Source organism: Stylophora pistillata, chromosome 1 (genome assembly GCF_964205215.1).
Source record: "Stylophora pistillata chromosome 1, jaStyPist1.2, whole genome shotgun sequence".
NCBI classification, from domain to species: Eukaryota; Metazoa; Cnidaria; class Anthozoa; order Scleractinia; family Pocilloporidae; genus Stylophora; species Stylophora pistillata.
In genome coordinates this window covers 27,536,293-27,549,103 of record NC_142519.1, presented here as the reverse complement: position 1 = coordinate 27,549,103, position 12,811 = coordinate 27,536,293, and the positions used below count along the sequence as shown (strand labels likewise).

The window sequence follows — 12,811 nt, the reverse complement described above, 5'->3', positions numbered from 1 at the left end:
CAACTGGCGAGGTATAACCTTACTCATTATTGCGAGCAAATTTCCAGGCAAGATTCTCGTGGAGCGCATGAAGCAAGGAATAGATGAGAAACTACGTCAAGAAACAAGCTGGATTTCGCCAGGGACGAAGTACCACCGAACAGATATTCATACTACGCAACGTCATCGAACAGACACATGAATGTCAGGCTTCCCTGATCCTGAACTTCATCGACTTCGAGAAAGCATTTGATTCGTTACATAGGAAAAGCTTTTGGGATATTATGAAGCTATATGGAATTCCGAGTAAACTCATCAGAATAATCCAACTCCTTTACCAAAATTCCAAATCTGCAGTCCTTGATGGAGGTCAAGCATCCGAATGGTTCCAAGTATAAACTGCCGTCAAGCGAGGTTGTGTACTGTCAGGCTTCTTATTCCACCTCGCCATCGACTGGATAATGCAAGAGACAACCAATCTAGCAAAGACAGGCATCAGATGGAAATTCACCAGTCAGCTAGAAGACCTAGACTACGCGGATGATATCGCTCTGATCTCAACCAATCACGGACAGATGCAAAAGAAGAGAGTGGGACTCAACATTAGCAAATCGAAAACACGCATACTGAAAATTAATTGCAAGAACAACAACTCGATCAAATTCCAAAACGGTCAAGACATCCAGGAAACAAGTGACTTCACTTATCTTGGAGCATGTGTAAGTGTGGATGGGGGAGCAGATAAAGACATAGAAAGCAGACCTTGTAAGGCCAAGACAGCATTCAGGAAGTTGAGAAAAGTGTTGAGCTCCAAACAATATAGTAAGGAGACCAAGATTAAGCTATTTAACACTCTCGTGAAACCGATCCTTTTGGATGGAAGTCAAACATGGAAGACAAATGCTAAAGATTACGAGAAACTTGATTCCTTTCAGTACCAGTGCCTGAAGAGAATTTAAGGTATATTTTGGCCGTACATCATTTCAAAGGAGGAATTACAAAAGGAAACCGGATCCGCGCCGATGAGCATAGAAGTCAGAAGGAGGTGCCAGGAAGTTTCTTAGACATGTCTTCAGGATGCTGCAAGACCACCACTGCGTAATAAGCCCTCACATGGTCACCAGACGGTAAGAGAAAGGTGGCCACGCCCAAAACAACTTGGAGGCGATCGATTGAAAAAGAAAGAAGTGAGGCAGGTTGGACGTCGTGGGAAGAAGCGAGGATTATTGCAAGAGACTGGGACCGATGGGAGAGAAGTATCAAGGCCTTATGTGCAACAGAGCACGAAGAAGACTGATGATGATGATTATGATGACAAAATTAATTAAGGTTCAAGACTTAAGTAAAAACGTTTTCTGAGGAAAACGTACGGCTCCACCGCCCTACCGCTACTCGAGTGGGTTGTTGAGTGGTCATTCATTGATATCCACGTGGAAAGTCATTCAAGAGAAAAGAGAACAGTATTTCCAGGGCAACTCCGTGTATTGGCGTCAAGAATGGTGAGTAAATCGCGTCATTTTAACAACTTCGCTCTTTAGTGAATCAGAGTTATCTTGTTCCGTTTCTCTTGTTCTTGTTCTTATGCGAATATAAATGTAACAAATAAAAATTCTTAACATTTTGACTGTGGCTTCCATGGCTTGCGTGGCTCGCCCCTTGGCTCGCTGACTCGAATATTTATAACACTCGTCGTTTGCTCGCGTTTTCTTCATTTAAAATACATTTTTTCACAAAATCTTACACGAAATGATTAAGTACCTCCACCTGAAATAAATTGGAAAGAGTCGTCTCATGTAAACGTCAAAAAACTAAACGAATGAGCTGAAGAATCGAACTCGACTCAGATTTACTCAATAGACTGGAGTCCGGTCGGTACCGATGTTTTTTTTTTTAGTGCCTCAACATAATAAATAAGACTATCCCATTGAATACATAATTCGTAGGTCATTGATTTCATCGACGTGTTGGCTCTTAAAAGAGCCTTCTTTTGTTTGTTTGTTTTTCTTGATGTTGTTTTCTGACATTTTCAGTTATGGTTTCTATGGCGTCCCCAAACTAAGCGATGTAAAAACTGTTGTCGTTTTAACAGTAGGGATATAGGGAAGTAGGACATGATCGCTCAAGATATACCCTAAAATGCTTCAGAAATTTTCTTTTATAGTTCTTTTTGGCTCGTTACTAAGTTTCATCGATGTTTTCTGTTGGTAATTTCCAGTGGTAGCGATCAGACTGTGGTTGGTAGCGACCGGAACATAATTCTTTTTTTCTTTTTACATCTCAGATAAATATAATAATAATGTGATTATTTGTTTTTCAATTATTTTTTTAATTTTATGGATGTAAACCTTAGACCCATATTTTAAAAGTCTTAGCTTCAAAGCAAAAACCAGGTCCAATATGCCTAAAAAGGATAATATTTTTTTGATGATAATTGCCTAACCAATGTAATTACTACTTAATGTTTTCAAAATTAAAACATTAAAGTTTTAAACCTGAGAGTCCGTTTGTTAAATGTTCTTGAGAATAGAACCAAAGGCAATATGCTCAAATTTTCTATATTTCTCACGCCTTATTACAATTTTTCTTATTTCTCTTAATAAGGAATTCAGTGAAAAAACTTGTACCCTATTCACAAAAGCAAAACATATTTAGTTAAACCAGGTTTACCTAAATGAAAGTCAGAGAGAGAATTTGAAAACCTGCATTTTCCATGGGGTTCAAGTAATCACAAACTTGTTTTTCTAAAGTGCTAAAGTGGAAGTCGACAAATCTTACTTTAAACAGCTTTTTGAGAAGAAAAACCAAATGTTTCTGTGTTTGATAAAACTTGTTTAAGCTATAGTGTGAATGGGAATCAGATCCTACTTTTCAAGTGTTACAGCTCATGAGGCAAAGAAAGATATTCACTAAAGTGCATTTTCTGATAAAGGCTACTTTTTGAACAGTAATTCAATAAAAGTTCTTGACGTGGAAAGCAAATTAAAACAGTTTGCTACAAAAATGGATATTTCTCAAATTGATCTTGCGTTTGATCTTTAATTCTCAGAGAGGTTCCTAATTCGGCAAGGAACATATAGCTTAAAACTAGCACTCGTGTCGAATACAAAAGTAGAACCATTTGATTTCATAACGAGGACTGTTTAAGTTTTCCAGCCGGCCATAATTTCTCAATTTAAATATTAAAGATAAAACATTCCATAAAGATATTTACCGAAGAACACTTTTAAAAATACTTGTTGTCGCATACCGAGAGTTTGCATTTTGTTTCTTTAAAAATGTCACTTGGGGATTCTAATTTTTACTGTTATTTAAATATTTACCATTTTTACACATTTTCACGCATTTTCACGCACCAGAATTCCTAGTTTCATCTTGACGCTATCAAAGGTTGTGGAAAAGAAATGGATTATTTTACGTTTCGGCTTTTTTGTCGAAACTACAAACAGAAACACAGTAGTTTGCGTTTTTAAAGTATAATGAAGACGCGAGGAATGATTAAAATTTTTTAGTTTGAACTCGTCATGATCTCACACGGATTACTGACAGACACCGAGAATGATCGCTTTTTGGGATACGAGTGCTGAAAGATGATTTAGCTCAATCCCTGAGGACGAAGACCCCTAACGGTACGAACGTGAATTAATCTCAGCAACAACTACAATTTTTTCGAGCTTATTAGAATCTTCGTGGACGATCGTATTGAATTTATCCGTAAATCCAGGCAACTTTCACGTTCGTTTGTATAGTTTATCAGCACTTAACTTCACTGATTTATATTCTTTTAATGGGGATTTTTGTTTTCGTGCGAGCCAAGTGTACGAAAACAATTGCATTTGTTAACATCTCGTTTAGCTTTTATTTACTTTCAGAGTGAGCGGCGAATATCCCTGATGCTTCAAACAAGAAAGACTGTTCAGGATCTATTTAGAGATACAACACAGATGTAAGAAGTTTTTTCTGAAGATCCGACGAGCTAAAGCGACACTCGAGGACTTTAAGTCAGATGTAAGCAAACGATAAATCACAATTTTCTTGAATTTTGAGAAACACACCTAACTATGGGCTGTTTAAAAATTATAAATTTTCCCGCCAAAAAACTTAGAAAAATACCGGCGCTTTTTAATACGCATGCGCCATTTTTTTTTTTTATTCTGTAAGAAACGTCTGTACGAATGTGGTGAATTTTCCCGCCAAGACAATTAGAAAAATACGGTGCTCAAAAATACGCATGCGCCGGAATTTTTTTTTTTCCTAGTCATTTTTTCCAACATAGCTAATAAACTTGATATTTTTCCCTGGTTTTCTTGTCGTATTTATTATCTACTATTCGTCAATAAAGTAAGTGATCAGTTTTGTCTCATCTTTTATTGTCTTCTCTCAATAAATCATTACAAACAATACATGTTCAACAAAAAACTTTATTTGATTTAAATTCTCTTCGATTAAATAATTGAAAAATTGTCAGGAAAAACTTTTCGTATATATACTAAGACTTTTGGCGGGAAAATTTGGACCAGTTTGCACAGAGTTTCCCCTGGCAACTTTTTTCGCAAAAAAATTAAAGTGATTTCGTCTGCAAGTTTCCCGCCAAAAAATATACAACATTACCTCGTGCAATAAAAATTGAGATCAGAGATGCCAATTTTCCTCTCTAAGATCTACTACATGAAATTTTTAAGTTGAATTCTCAATTTCCAATTTTTAACTAGCTACGTTGGCCAAATTACCTTGTCAAAAATTCAAACGAGTTTATCAAGTGTTCAATTTCTTGCACGAGATGATGTTTGAAACAGAAATGCAAAGAAGCAACATGAAAAGAGAAAGCTTTTCCGGTGAAAAATACGCTTTCTGTACATTCTCGCATTTTATTTTTTTAATCTGAGCTTAGAACTTTTCATGTTGCTTCTGACAGAAAAATAACGGTTTTCTGCTTTCCCTTCGTTTGTAACACAGGACAAATGAAACCTAAATACGCGTAGAACTTCTGATGAAATAAGCTTGTTTTCGTCAAATTACCCTGAACATTGTTAACTGGCTTTAGTTCAAAACTGTTCTAAATATATTTTTTTTGAAAGTGAGAGCAAGCTTTAATGTTGTTTTCACAGTAAAACAAAACTATTTGCTTGACTCGATATCTGCTATAAAGTTTTGAAACAAGTTTTTACCACTTTTTCTACAACTTCGTCAATTAATTGACTTTTTTATTATGTTCTGTCCGAGTTGAGTTGAATACAAGAGCAAGCCGTGCAGTTTTTTCACGGGAAAACAACAATTCAATTGTATGGCTCCATGTCTCCTTAGAAGTTTTTAGAGAAGTTGCTTTGATTGTAAGTTTGTAATTAAATTGATCCTTTTATTCTGTTTCATTGACGTTTAATCAAAGGCACGAGCTAAAAGTGAGATGTTTTTCTTGGACAGACAATAACAATTCAGTTGATTGGCTCGATTTAAAATTTCAGAGACAAAATTCGAGTGAGAATTTGCTCTTAAACTATTGAATCAATTTCTTTTCCTATTTGAAAAAACATACATGTGCGTCTGTTATGTCCTGTGTTACAAGAAAAGCCGGCGGAAAATAGTATTTTTCTACACTAAGTTAATTACAGATTAAGATAAAACACAGTGTCTGGTCGAAAAAGGTCCAAGATTACTTCCTTTTAAGAAACGGAAGTTTGAAAAATGAAATTCAGAAAGACATTTTACTAAACAAAGGTGACCACATAGTCCCAGCAAAATACTTTTCCCTCGTTTTTTTTTTTTTTTTAAGATCGTCATTTGTATGTGTTTTTGTTTGCTTACGTTCTAAATAGTCGTGAACTTAGTAAAATGAAAATTAAAAATTAAAATGATCTCTCAATTTGTATATAGGCAGGGAATTAAGGGAAAATATTCTCTGCCCTTCAAATCGTTCAATTTTAAGATAAGTTTCTCTCGCATAATTCTTTGGTCCAGACTATTGATTAAGCGGCTGTAGTTCTGCGATTTAATCACAGCACTGTAATTTCTTCCGAACCAGACACTTTGCTTTATAATAAGCTAAACCGCCGAGAGAACATTGGCAATGAACATGTTTATTATTAGTGATTCACGTTTTGAAAATCGGAGCAACTTTGTGTAACAGTCCAGTTCATGTTAAGTCAGCTTTGAACATCGCGATGTTTTATGTGCCTGCAGTTGTTGACACTCGTTAAAATCAGTCTGTTCTGCGTCGAAAACAAGCTTTCTTAAGCAGTTCATTACATCAATGTCAAGCTGGCTTGTTTGTAAAGTGGTAGTAGTTACTAACATCAGTTGAAACGAGTCTGTTCTATGGTAGTCACAAGCTTTCTGAAGCAGTTGTTCATGGCAATGTCAAGCTAAGTTGTTTGTAAAGTGGCAGTAGTTGATGTCTGTTGAAATCAGTGTTATATGTTGAAAGCAAGCTTTCGTAAGCAGTCGATTACGTCGATGTCAAGCTAGGTTGTTTGTCGGGTGCTAGTAGTTGTACATCTGTTGAGATGAGTCTATTGTATGTTGGCAATCAGTTTTCTCAAGCGGTCCTTGAAAACGATCAGCGATGTAGGTCAAAGATCGAGTCGAGTCCCAGTAAACACTGTGATTTGCAAGTGAATAGTGGACAGCGATACGCTTTCTGACATCACAATTTTTCAGTCAGTCCTTAACTATAATCACTTTTACTTTGTGACTGATACAGTGTTGCAGAATCAACGGGATAATCCTGTAAGTCTCCTAGATAAAACGCATCGTCAGGATTCAGTTGTTTCGTTATTTCGGCGAGTGTTCCCTCAACGCAAGATTCTTTCTGCGTAATTTTCAGGCTGCGCCTCATCTAAAGTATGTTTATATCTTCCAAACATAATGAGCCAAATGAAAACAGAATGAAAAATGCCATTGAGTTCTCTTGTCGGCTGTCATTTACAACTTTATGGCCAGAAAGATCTATGTAACTAAGGTGCTACTGTCAACTGCACGTTATGAAAATTGATGCAATAATCAGTCGTAAAGGGCTAATCATTTCCCTTTTTTGATAAAAACGTTTTCATAAACGTCTTTGAAAATTCTATGGAAAAATTGCGCTGATTTTCTTTAAATTCTAGTGTCCAGTTTATAACCAATCGATGCTCCTTTCTCAAAGAAACTGACAATTTACTTCGGAAACAATGTCCTATATTCTTAATCGACTTACAGTTCCACCTTAGATTCATTCTTTGCGGCCATAATAGGTTGTAACTATAGCAACGTAATAACCTATGGTGACTTGAGGTACTGGGTGCTTTGCATTTCTGAAAATCTAAACCGAGTAATTGGCGAAATTTTTAAGTCGCAAATTCGTCGTTGTTATTGGTTTAACGAACCAAATTTAGCCCGAGAAATCTGTTCCACAAGCTCAAAGAAAAAAAGTGCCATGTACGGTTTTGTTTTTTTGAAAGAAGTATCGTTTTTATATTACAGTGAATTTGTGTCTTTCAGAATCGCTTTAAATGCTTGTTGATATGCAAAACAATAAGTACCTCACTGAACTTTTTCGTCCGCCCTATCTACTTACTGTGTTATTTTTTTTTTAAGCCAACGTAGGTAGTTTACAGATCTGATCTATCTGGTACAATCAAGAGTGAATTTATTGAATAATAAGTTCAGTCACCATTTTACTACAGATATATAATAATATAAAGTTCTTATCTTTGTCGAATCTTTTCTTCATTCCAGTGGCTCCAGTTGTCCTCTTCGTCAACAGTTCAGTTGCTTTCCTTTTCGCACAGATGACATTTCACTGATAAGCAACAGGCCAAATTTGGGTTAAGTAACAAAATACTTAATTCTCTGACTATTATTATAACCAGCAAGGTATAAATATATATGCGAATTAAATAAGGTCACAAAATTATTTTGTTAGATTTTGCCACGATTCATAAACTCTACGGGTTCAAGTGGAAGAAATATGAATTACTAAGCAAATTCTGACTAGAGTAAATTCCTTCAAGAATAGAATAATCTTATGCACTAGGCCTCGTCGAAGGCTAAAGTTCTCTAGGTTTTCAGGTAAAATGGTCTAATTAGCTCTCTATTTTGAAAATTTTATGCTTATTCGGTTAAAGCTCTCGTCAAGAAGCTCTAGTTGTAGTAAATGAGTATATTGTTACCTGTAGTCAAATTCGAGTTTTTGCCACCAACGCCTAAAGCCGACTCATTACTCGCACGTGTTAACTCAGAAACTACTATTCTGAAACTAAACCCTCATATTTGCCAAAGACGCATAACAGTTCTGTATTTACCTTTGTTGAAGTAGAGTACACACTTCCTTCCATGTCGCGAACGTTTCTTCATACATCTTCCATGGCGCTCAGCAAACACGTCTTCGCACATCGACAACTAACGTGGTTTACTGTGAATTCCATGACTATGAATATTGATTAGAAACAACAACCAATCAGTGACGACTTCATCACAGATATTGAGGTGGGCACGATTTGTGCCCATTGTAGCAGCAGCCAATCAGGGAGAAAGCCACAAAATGAGTTTATTTTCCTGCTTTCATTATTGCATGTTGATGTGCGCTTCAAACAGAACGTATTTTGCTTCATTTTTTTATGATTGTGAGATAGATATCACTAAACTGAAAAACTTGCATATCATGTGTACAAATAAATGAGCTTTAACGATAAAACGGTAGGATCTTTTTTTTTTTTATCAAGTCCATATTTTAGAATAATATTCTTTTTTTTCAGTTGTGTGAAAAGAAAGGCAAAGGTTTTGCGAGCTGTGAATAAGAAAAAAAGGTTAAAATACGGTAAAGGCTAAGAAAAGTTCCAAAAATGAAAAATAAAAATGAATCAGTTAATCGTGGGCGAGAGGAAGAGAGGGATAAAAAGAACTAACAAGGCATTTAGCCCTTCCTTTCCGAGGTCGAACCTGGTGCGATCACCCTTGAAGTAAAGTTCTTGCCCACAGCACCACCACGACACTATAATAAAGATAGCTGCATTTTAAAATTATGACTGTTTCTGGAAGTACTTCCTTTTCTGTCCAATATACACGCAATGAAAGGTTTTGATTCTCATACAAGATTGATACTTTAACAACATGCCACCAAGCTGAACTCTGAAATTGGCTTGTAGTGCAGGCGTCTCATCAAGGCGAGCTAAAAGAAGCGCGCGATCGTTCACTCAATTAGTCCTGTTCAATTTGAAGTTTAATTTGAAGGCAGTGGGAGGGGGCGGGAAGGGGCGAATATTCACTCCCCCACCCTCACCCCTCTCCTTATTTTTTCACTGTCTCTCACCTCCCTTGGTATACATTTCTTTCTATCCCTAGCCTTCGCCTTTTATTAAAATGAAAGACGACGGCCATAAATTTTCGCTAGGAAAATTCGCTCGCCACAATAACGCCTGCCACGTAGGCTACCAAGAAATCAAAAGATTAGTTTGTACATTGTTCTGACCAATTTTTGTTTTAAGTCTCGTGAAGGATTCAAAGACTCTTATTTGAGCATACCTCATCATAAAAATAATGCACGAAGAAGTATATCGACATCACAAATTTAACAAATGCTTAAAATTAATTCTTGCTTTCACATTTCTGTGCATATGACATGACAGTTAGTTCCATTAGAAATAGACTGTGTCACATATGACTTAAATGCAACAGTGAAAGGAAGCTCTAATTTTTAAGGCCCTACGGAGGTAGATCAACATGGTTATGATATTCACAAGCACCAAAACTCAGCCAATGGAGACCGTTTTTAAGCTCAGTGTAAATATATCTTTCGAATATTTGGTTGGGATTAAAATATTTCCTCAAGACAATTAAGGGGGTGAGGAATATTTTCAAGGGTCGGGAGAAAAAGTACTGAAAGAGAAAATTGGCGCAAAGAAAGTCAGTAAATTAAATGTTTATTTTGTTTTCATCTCTTTAATGTTGTTTTATTTCAAGTTATTTATGTAGTAAAACAATGGAAAGAACAATTCAATACAATTCTGTCCAATTCATAAATGTGTTATCTTAAGATGTCTTTCAAGATGAGCAACTTCTTTCAAGACTGCAGTCATTGAGGAATTGTTAGGGATATCAACGTCGATTGAAAGCGACAAGGTGATAGTGTCGATGATCTGATTATTGGTCAAAAAGTAATTATCGTAAAAGTGTCTGGAGAGGAAACAATGTTCTCAGTGTTGGAAAATCTTCCATTTCATAGGTCATTATCCAAGCTTTTGTTTTACCTATCAGGTAAGTGAACTATTTGATATCTGGTTAGACAGATTCACATCAGATAACCGAAAAATTTTGCTCTACAGGATTTAGAATTTCAGAGTCGTTCCAAAACTTCACGTAGAAAGCGGATCGCGTGATAGTCTTGCAAATCCAATACCTTCCAAGTGTAAATTTCATGCTACTCTTCAGATATTGCATAAATTTTCCCATTTTTTCATTTGATGCTTTCTTTTTGGACTTTTCTCTCCATATTTTAACCATCAGTGCACATGCACAGTCTGCTTGAGGTCATCATGATTTGAGGGTGCACAGTATCACTGCAAATGCGTAAAGCAAGAGGTCAAACTTGGGTTTAAAGGTTACATGTGTGAATAAAGCCATTACACACTCTTCCAGGCTTCTGCTCTATTCAGTTAGCTTTGATCAGGGAGCTCCCTCACTTTTGCTTTAATTATTGCCATGGTTGATAAGTTTCCTCGGTCCAATGCTAGTAAACTTGGTCAATGTTCATCTGTATGGTAAGGTAAAATAATTATTTTCAACCACTAATACATATGAAGACAAAGTTAAACACAAAATATTTCAAATGGAGAGGTGATGTAAGGACAGTTCTGATCATTGGTTTTGAAAGGGTAATAAGAAAAAAAAGGACAATGTTAAAATTTTTGGCAGGAAACATTTGTATGGCCCAAGGTTTTATGTTATTTCTCTAGTTTTCAAGATTATTACTTGGCTGCACAAAGTGGAGTACAAACACCCTGTGATATTCTACAGTTGGTTATTTGTACCATAAAAAAACACCCCCCTAATGGTTGGCAGCACATGCTACATTTCTCTATCCACTTTACTTTTCCTGCTTATAAGAAATGAACAGAAACACTTGGAAGAAAAAAAGGCAGGTGGACAATAAACAACTTATTAGACATTTTGGTGTGTGCTTAGTATTTTCACACATTGTTTGTATTTTGACTCACCCTCCAGGCTTGTCAAAATATAACATGTAATACCTCCAAAACCTCTGGTAATATAAATTTATTTAACAACTTACTATTCAAGCAAGATACCAAACAACAAGATCAAACTCGGCTAGAGCAAGAAAAAGGAGTTGGTTGACTTAAAACAGACTCAACACAAAGTTGTACAAATTTTTGTCCTTGCACATGCATATTAATCTCATATCTGGTCCTGAAAAGATTCCATGTCTTCTGGTGGGAAAACTCTAGTGGTTCATTAGAGGCCTTTTTTATATCTGTCCACATTGGTTAATATTTTTTTCCCTGATTAATTAATAAACATGGAGTTTGAACAATACATTCATTTTGTATGGAAAATATTTTGTTAAATTCACTGCCTTTGTACATTGCAAAATACTGGGAATAACAGCCATTTGTACAAATTATAATCTTCATTTCAACAAAATCATTGGATTCTGTGGCTTACCTTAGCATGTTCTTCTCCTTTAGTCACTCTTCCATCCGCTCCACCCATGCAAGATTTGGACACCTTCATCATGGCAAAGAATCTAGAAAGGATAAAACTGTTACTGATTTTTGTGGTTTCTGACTGCCCACAGATTTCTGTCTGACCCACAGTTTATTATGCAAACAATTCTTTGATAAAACAAGAGACTACCTTAAGGACTCAAAACTCTGTTCTAATAATTTTTTGCTTTCTAAAAATCGACAAGTTTGAATTTCCCATAGTGTTCAAGATAGTCTGAGTGAAATCTATGCTATCCATTTATGTTATACATTTTTTTAATTAAAAAAAGGAGAAGATGCAAAATTTTCAGGAAAAATTCCAAAGCAAAGATGAGAAAAAATTGTATCTTCAGCGAGGGAAGGATGAGGTAGTTTCATGTTTCTTTCCCTGATTCCTCCCTTAACTGCAAATGTTGTGTACTCAAAACAGACTGTGGAATGATGTATATTCCCCATGAATTTCCATCTGAGCTAGTAAAGTACTGTACATTGATTTAAGACAAGCTTTGAAAAATTAGTACAAATTGATCTGATGTTGGTCGTTTTGGTTCCATTTATTTCTTTAGTCATATAGCTATTCTCAACCAGACTCGACAGGTCTGCATACCCATGACCTCCTGCACCAACAAACTTGTTCAATAATCTTCCATGCAAACCTTCCACCTGGTTAATAAGAACGAAGTATACATATACACAACACGTTATCCTGCGAGAACGTAGTACTCGATCGTTAACAAACCACTTTTCAACTTACTTTTTGGCCAATAGAGCTGGGCAAGATTCCGGTTGGGATCTTGAAATTACTCCAATCCTTCGAGGCAAGTTCACAGTTTTCTTTTCATGTCTCAACTCTCAATATCTTCGAATTCGCTCCTGGAAGGAACAGGTTTCCCTGTCTTGTTGATTTTCTTGTCTCCTTCACACGCATTTATAAAAAAACCAAAGCAGCAGTAAATGAAAGTAAGGTATTAACCTATTTACATGTTACATGTTGCTCTATCAAATCGAGCCAAATATATCCAGTCCAACCGTCGTTCAGTCAAATCCACCATCTTTCCCACCTTGGATAGACCCTTAAATATGGAGATGAACATCAAATCACCTTCCAGTTTATATATGCTCCCGTCTCGTATCTCTTCCTA

At 36.0% G+C, this 12,811-nt stretch overlaps 1 protein-coding gene and 1 long non-coding RNA gene across 3 annotated transcripts in view; one reads left to right on the top strand and one right to left on the bottom strand.

Annotated features, from left to right (window-relative positions):
- LOC148741937 (core alpha-(1,3)-fucosyltransferase-like) overlaps positions 1–4,184 on the top strand; it is a 28,619-nt gene extending 24,435 nt beyond the window's left edge. The window contains exon 5 of one of the 2 annotated variants that reach the window (XR_015996699.1): positions 3,849–4,184. The gene's annotated coding sequence lies outside the window, so the exon portion shown is untranslated. The remainder of the gene's footprint in view (positions 1–3,848) is intronic. The other variant, XR_015996611.1, reaches the window with a different exon arrangement.
- A 5,668-nt stretch (positions 4,185–9,852) lies between these two features.
- On the bottom strand, positions 9,853–12,765 carry LOC111322724 (uncharacterized). The gene is made up of 3 exons (XR_002694099.2): positions 12,424–12,765; positions 11,629–11,710; positions 9,853–10,699 (listed from the first exon to the last, which is right to left on the bottom strand). It is a non-coding gene; the product is annotated as an uncharacterized LOC111322724 (long non-coding RNA).
- Between the last annotated feature and the right edge of the window lie 46 nt (positions 12,766–12,811).